Below are 7,956 nucleotides of genomic sequence, written 5' to 3'. Positions count from 1 at the left end.
ATTTTTCACATGACCATGTTGTTGGAAGTGAGGTATCTGGCTTTTCCTTCCTGGCAATTGTGTTTCTATATTAGACTATCCTGTGTTAAGCAATTACAATGTGCATTCTGCCCAGAATAGTGTCCTGTGCACAGTGCTAAATTTGGCCCTGATCATATAGACCCTTGGATCTTAAAGTTAAAAGATCAGCTAGTCCAGCCTTGCACCCAAAGCAGAAATGTATTCTTCATCCTGACAAATGGTATCTCTTATCAAACACTAACAATTAGAACCTCACAATTCTACAAAGAAAGCCATTCCATTCATAAATTTTATAAATAACCCAAACTTCTTAGAAATTCTCTCATCCTGAGCTAACATCAGTCTCTCAGTAACTTTCCCATCACACCATTATCACCCTTTGACTTGATTTCAGATCCTGCCTCATACATTCACTAGCTATTGATCAAGTTACTTAATCTCCTTCAGCCTCAGTTCCTTTTTCTATAAAATGTAAGGGTCACACCTAATGGCTTCAAACTCTATGATAACATTTTCCCTCTACCTTCTAGGACTATCCAGATTAAATCTAATTCCTGTGTCCTCCATAAGAGCAGCTTTCATTTCTAACTTGCGCTTGATCCCTCCTCTCTCCCATCCTAGAATGCTTCTCAGCTCTAATTTGAATGTAATTGCCATTTATATCAGACTTTAAGATTTACAGAGAATTTTAAGAGCTTTATCAGATCCAACCTTGAAGTATTGTCTCCATTTTATAAATGAGAAAGCAAGATCTGGGAGGTTGTGGCATCTCTTTAGATTCCAGGGTTCTGCATAATATTTCCATTATTCCATCCTAGCTGCCTTGCACTCAACTCTTCCTTTGGCTAATTATGATCAAGAATTCAAACTATCCTCATACTTGGTTAGTAAATGAAAATCCAATTATATTTTTGCCTAATAAAAGCCCACATCTTGGGCAGTCCCTTAGGGGTGAATAGCCTTCTCCTCAGCTGTGATTAATCCATTTAATATTTTAAATATTATTTTAAATAAATAATTAAGTGGGTGTGGTAGTTTTCAGAGATAACCCCACTTAGGTTCCTGATAAGGTATCTTCTTCATCTTCCACTGAGGGGCAATACCACTCCAAGTTATATATCAACCATTGTGGAGCAAGTCATTTCTTTTCTCAATGGATACCACCCCTGAGATGTCAGGATAACACTGATAGTCTGCCATTTTTTTAGATCTCCTTTTCTGGTCTCAAATTTCCATCTGCTATACTCCAGGTTCTAGATTTCTTCTTAATTATATCATTTTATTACTCATTGAGCATTGCTATTTTCCATTGATTTCATAGTTCATGTAATCCTTGCTTACATTTTCTATTCTTTAACAATTCAAATTCATACCACTTTCCTATATGACAAGGTTGGCTAAAAGTAAAATGTTGATTTAAATTAATCAAAGGGACTTTTCTCTCTTAGATCTTTGATTTCCTGGCTAACTGTTCCCTTCATCATAATCAAAACTATCAACAAATTTTGTTGAATGCTTATTGTCAAAAGAGGACTCTGCAATACTCTCAAAACAAAAAAGAAGTATGAAACAAAGTTCCTGCCCTCAGAGAGATTACAGTCTAGTTGGAGAAATAAGACCTGTTTAGATAGCTAGGTGGCACAGTAGATAGAGCACCATACCTGGAGTCAGGAAGATCTGAATTCAAATCTGACCTGACACTTACTTTGTGATCTTCAGCAAGTCACTTAAAACTGTTTGCCTTGGTTTTCTCTTCCATAAAATGATCTGGAGAAGGAAATGGCAAACCACTCCAGTATCTTTACCAAGAAAATCCTAAATGGGGTCACAAAGAGTTAGACATAACTGAAATGCCTAAGCAACAAATTAAATAAAGAATAAATAACCACAAAGGGCAGTTCATATTACCTGTAGAATGTAAGTTCCCAAAGGTCAGGGACTGTTTCCCTTTTTTGTGGGTCTTTGAATTCCAGCCTAACATACTAGTGAGTATTTGAAAATGTATATCAAATTGAATCTTAAGTTCCAAAAGAATAGTAAAAAGATAAACATTACTGGAAATCAAAAGAGAAATTAATTATTGAGTTGGGAGAATGGGGATGAAAAATAAGTAACACTTAGCAAAAAACTAGTAGCTACATAGAGGGCAAAAAGGCAACAATAACTATTGAATGTTCTCCAGCCAGACACACAAATTACTAATGCCTTCTTAGTCATAATAATATCAAAAATAGGATTAAGCATGTATATAGTGCTTCAGAGTTTTCAAACTCTTGACTGATAGTTCCTTTGATTTATATAATACTTACTGTGTGTTTATAAAATTTTTGTATCCATATATCATCTGGCCTTCACAATAATCCATGAGCTAGATAGTACAAATATTATTATCCTCATTCTACACTCAGTCCGAGATCCCAAGACCTGGGTATAAAAAATAATAACATGAGAGCAGGGGAGAGTAATGAATGTTGGAGGAGATATGGCAAAATTGGGACATTAATGCATTGCTGGTGGAGTTGTGAATTGATCCAACCATTCTGCATGGCAATTTCGAAGTATGCTCAAAGGGCCTTAAAAGACTATCTGCCTTTTGAACCAGCCATACCACTGCTTGGCTTATACCCCAAAGGGATAATAAGGTAAAAGACATGTACAAAAATATTTATAGCCGCACTCTTTGTGGTGGCAAAAAATTGGAAAATGAGAGAATGTTCTTCGCTTGGGGAATGGCTGAACAAATAGTGGTATCTGTGGTGATGGAATACTATTGTGCTCAAAGGAATAAAGAACTGGAGGAATTCCATGTGAACTGGAATGACCTCCAGGAATTGATACAGAGTGAAAGGAGCAGATCTAGGAGAACATTATACACAGAGATTGATACATTGTGGTGCAATCGAACATAATGGACTTCTCTACTAGCAGCAATGCAAAGATCCAGAGCAAGTCTGAGGGACTTATGAAAAGAAAACTAGCCACATTCAGAGGAAGAACTTTGGGAGGAGTGCTTGAACCCATGGGTTGATGGGGATATTAACTAAACAATAACTCTAGTTCAACTATCAATAATATGGAAATAGGTCTTAATCAATGTAAGGATGGGATTTGTGCAAGGGGAATGGAACGAATGGATCCAGAGGCTGACAGTTGGTGACAGTTGAGACCAGAGAAGATTCTGGGGGTTTTCTCAGAAAAGAAGGGGAGGTCTTCCAGTGGAGGTTCTCGGAGGAAGGAGGAGAGGTTCTGAGGAGGATATATATCCCAGCTTGGATCCAGTTCTGAGGGCTTCCTGAGGATCTTTCTTTGGATATTGAAACCCTGATTCCCTGGTCAAAGATTCCATGGCTTCTCACCCAGCAAGACTTCAATCATAGAGTTAGCTAAGTGTTTGGACTCCATTTGGGGAGTAATCTCTTAGGCTCCTTCTCCCATTGCCCAACCTTGCTGAGAGACCCTTTCTCATTTGACTTGCAATTATAGAAAAGGATAGAAATAGGAAATAGAAATAGAAACTGAAGGAGAAGAGGCGAGGGAACCCCGGAGGTTCCCACCTGAGTGACAGACCCCATAGAAATAGAGAAGAGGGCACCCCAAAATCCCTCTGCCCTTCACCCCTTTCCCTAATCCCTATACTGATATTAATAAAAGACATTCATTAGTCAGATAGCATTCCAGAGTGACTGAGAGACAAGGGCGAGGGGAATCACAGCTTGGTCTGGCTACCTCCATCTTGAAGCCACTTGAAGACAGACCACCCACTGTGAAGTGACACCCCCTAAAAGTCTCCTAGTGTATATTTGGTGGAAGGGGAGACCTAGAAGAGAGTCTCACCAAATAGACTCTCTCTCTCCCCTCTATCATAATATTGGTTACTGGCTCTCATTATTATTACAATTTTGGCAGAGGCTCTCTTTATTTTTATATCAATGATACATGTAAAACCCAGTGGAATTGTGCTTTGGCTAAGGGAGACTTGGGGGGTTTAGGGGAGAGGGAAAGAACATGAAACATGTAACTATGGGAAAATATTCAAAATAAAAATTTAAAAATATAATATTTACTAGTAGGATATTTTTGGCAAGTCACTCCAATTCCTTAGACTCAGTTTCCTCAGTTGAAAAATGAAGCAGCTCTATTAGATGGCTTCTAAAGAACCCTTCTATATCTGAGTGGATAAGCCTAAGCTTCAAGACATTGAATGACCTGCCTGAGTTCATATCACCAATAAACTGCAGATTTGGAACTTAAAACCAAGCCTTTTCATGTCATATTCACTATGTTTTCTTCTATCCCACAATGCCTCTCTTGATTCTGATTCTAGTACTCATGCACACACAGCCTGAAATTCAGCCATTCATTCATAAATGGGAAAACATTCTCACAGTAGGGTATTGTGGACAAAGAAGTCATACCAGCTACCAGCTCTGATATTCTTGTTACTTGCTTTTCCACCCAGGATATTATGTTAACACTTTTGTTCAATGGTTAATCTCAAACCAGCATTGATGCCTATTATGCACTCACTGTAATTCAGTTCAGTTTTATTCAGTTCAACACAACTAGAATTTATTAAGTGTCTACTATGTGCCAGTCAGGAAGCAGCTTGATAGTTCAGTGAATAGAGTGCTAGATCTGGAGTCAGGAAGAAATGAGTTCAAATCCTGCCTCAGTCACTTTACTAGCTATGTGACTCTGGGCAAATCACTTAACCTCAATTTGCCTTAATCCACCAAAGAAGGAAATGGCAAACCACTCCACTATCTTTGCCCCAAAAAATCCCATGGACATTATAGGTGTGCTATGACCCATTGGGTCACAAAGAGTTGGATACAACTGAACAATAACAATGTGCCTGTTACTAGGGATACAAACACAAAAATGAAAACAAACCCTGCAAATTCAGGAAAAACATCCATGAGGAAAAACAAAGTTGGGCTGGATAGCTGAATGCATGAAGGGGAGCACAAGCCTACAAAGATATATTGGAGCTAATTTGTAAAAGGATTTAAATGCCAAGCAGAGGAGTTTGTGCATTCTAGAGATAATAGAGAGCCAGCGGAATTTATTGAAGTGGGCAGTTAGATGGTCTTTTTTTCCCCCCCCCAGCTAATCCTTCATTGAGCTGCCAGTCCAGTGTTGCATACTTACATATCTGGTCAAGTCACTCCCCTGTTTAAAATCATCTGTGGTTCCTTATTATCTCTTGGTTAAAGTTCTAACTCCTTATCCTGGTGCTCAAAGCACTACCCTTCTTTCTTTTTGTTTTATTTTTCACTCTTTTATTGTGAGCTTAGCAATCATCAACAAACAAGGTCATTTCAATACCCAAAAGGAACAAAGAGGATCCTATATAAAACTGTGTATTTCTGTTTTGTACTCATTGTACTAGGAAATGATAGAAAATGGCATTTTCTATATCAAGTTTGGGATTTTTTAAATGAATATTACATTTAACACAATAACAAAACTGCCTCATTTCCTCAATCCCCTTCTCAACTTTTTAAAAAATTTCTTCTATTTTTAAATGTTTATTGATTCTCTTTGTTGCAGTTGTTGCTATTTTTGCTTCTCCATCATTGTTCACTAACCCGCTGCTCCACTATAATATACCATGTATTTGTTCTAAGGCAGAAGAGTGGTAAGGGCTAGGCAAAGGGGAGTAAGTGACTTGCCCAGGGTCACACAGCTAGAAAGAGTCAAAACTAAATTTGAATTCAGCACCTCCTGTCCCCAACCTATCTCTCTGTTCACTAAGTCCCCTGTCTGCCTCGGAAGCCTTTCCTTTTAATAAAAAAGTTGAACATATCAATACATTGGCCATGTCTGAAGAAAGTATCTCTTTCTGCACTACTTGTCAATTTCCCTAAGCTTGCTTTACGTAATTTTCCTCCAGGTACTCTAGGCTTTAGCCAAACTCTACCACTTTCTGCTATTAACACACTGTGCAGTTTTCTGTCTGTCTTTTCTCAAAATTCCCTATTTCTCAAATGCACATTCCACTCCCCAATCCCTAACTTAACAAATTCCTGAAAGTATTAAAACACAAGTAAAAATTACCTCCTCCAGGAGGCCTTTCTGGATTTCCCTAATTGGGAATAATCTTCCTTCCCCTAAATCTCATTTCATTATCATCATCATAATCACCATCATCACCATATCTATGGAGCTCTTTAAGGTTGGCAAAACATTTTATATGTAACCTCATTTGATCCTCAAAGAAATCCTATGAGCTAGGTGCAATTATTAACTCCATTTTACAAATAAGAAAACTGAGCCTGAGAGAAGTTAAGGGATTTGGCCAGAATCACACTGCTAATAAATGTCTGAGGAAGAATTTGGATTCAGCTCCTCTTAATTCCAATTCCAAAATTCTATATGCTGTGCCATCTAATACCTTAGTACTTTCCATCTTTCTTACTCACATTATTTTTCATTTTAGTTACCTATGTTTAAGTTATATATCTGTTGTTATTCATCAAGAGATAATGTCTTGATTTGTGTGAACTGGATTGAAGTGAGGCAGAGTTGCACAAAGTCATCATCCTCACTTTCTCTTCCAAAGTCATTGAAGTCCAGTGGCAAGAAGAAAGTCAGGATATATATATATATATATATATATATATATATATATATATATGTGTGTGTGTGTGTGTGTGTGTGTGTGTGTGTGTGTTTGCATGCAGACACAAAAATATACATGCGTGTATATTCTGCATTTCCCAGCAGTGGCTTATTTTTGTTGTTGTTGAATGGAATTGACTCAAATTTTAATTATGGTTAAGAATAAAACTTTTACAAAACTCATAGAAAATATCACATTTTATCTGCTTTCATCTCATTTTTCTCTAGAATTTTCTTACCAGCCTCACTTCCAGAGAGAAGGCAGAAGATACAAATGGGGACTGGCATCTTTCCTCTTTCGTTTTCTCTGTCAAATTTGGAAGATAGAAGCCAGAGGGGACTCAAATCACTGGATAGATTGGGAAAAAAATATTAAAACTTGGGCTTTCCTGCTCTTGCCTACTCTGTCCCAGCCCTTATGTAGGCAGAAAGCATTAACCTCCACCAATGTGAAAAGAATCCTGTGCCAATGAGATTTGCAACTGAGGTCACATGCCAAAAAACAATTTTATATGGGGTTTGGGGGACTCTAGATTTAGTGCCAGGAGACATAGCTTTGACCCCCCCTCTAGCTCTGTCATTTACTATTTGTATGACTTTGGCAAATCTCTTCAATGGGTCTTAGTTTCTTCCTCTATAAAAAGAAAAGGTCAAACAATCAGCTTTAAACTTCCTCCTTTCATTTCTAAATCCTATGATCCCAAGAAGCAGAGATTTCAGACCTTATTTGTATTGACTTTGAAATACAGCCAAAGAAATATTTGTAGCCTCTGGTGCAATAGAACATGTGGTATATTTGGAGTCAAGAAGATTGGAGCTAGCCTCAGATCCTCATTACCTCTTAGGCACTGGGCCAGTTATTTAGCTTCTTTAAATCTCTGTTTTTAAATATAAGATAAGGGTAGTCCAGTAGATGACCTCTAAGGTCCTTTCCAAGTTATTCAATCTATTATCCTATAATTGTACATTAAAAACTAGATAGATATGGGGGTGGGGTAGAGAAGGGAGGCACACATTTATTAAGCACCTACTACATGCTAGTCACTGTGCTAAGCACTTTACAGATTTACATTATTTGATCCTGACAAAAAGACTGGGAGGTGTGTTATTATGAACATCATTTTACAGTTGAGGAAACTGAGGCAGACATATTACTCATCAATAGTCAAATAGTGAGTGTCTGAGACTGGATCTGAACTCATGTCTTCCTGACTCCAGGCCTAGTACTCTAGCCATCCATCCATCGCACCACCTACCCACCAATAGAAAAATGATAGCTGGATCAACTGAACAAGCATTTATTAAGTCCCT

Source organism: Gracilinanus agilis, chromosome 4 (genome assembly GCF_016433145.1).
Source record: "Gracilinanus agilis isolate LMUSP501 chromosome 4, AgileGrace, whole genome shotgun sequence".
Lineage (NCBI taxonomy): Eukaryota > Metazoa > Chordata > Mammalia > Didelphimorphia > Didelphidae > Gracilinanus > Gracilinanus agilis.
The sequence above is the reverse complement of the archived record's forward strand: the minus strand, read 5'-3'. Positions refer to the sequence as shown.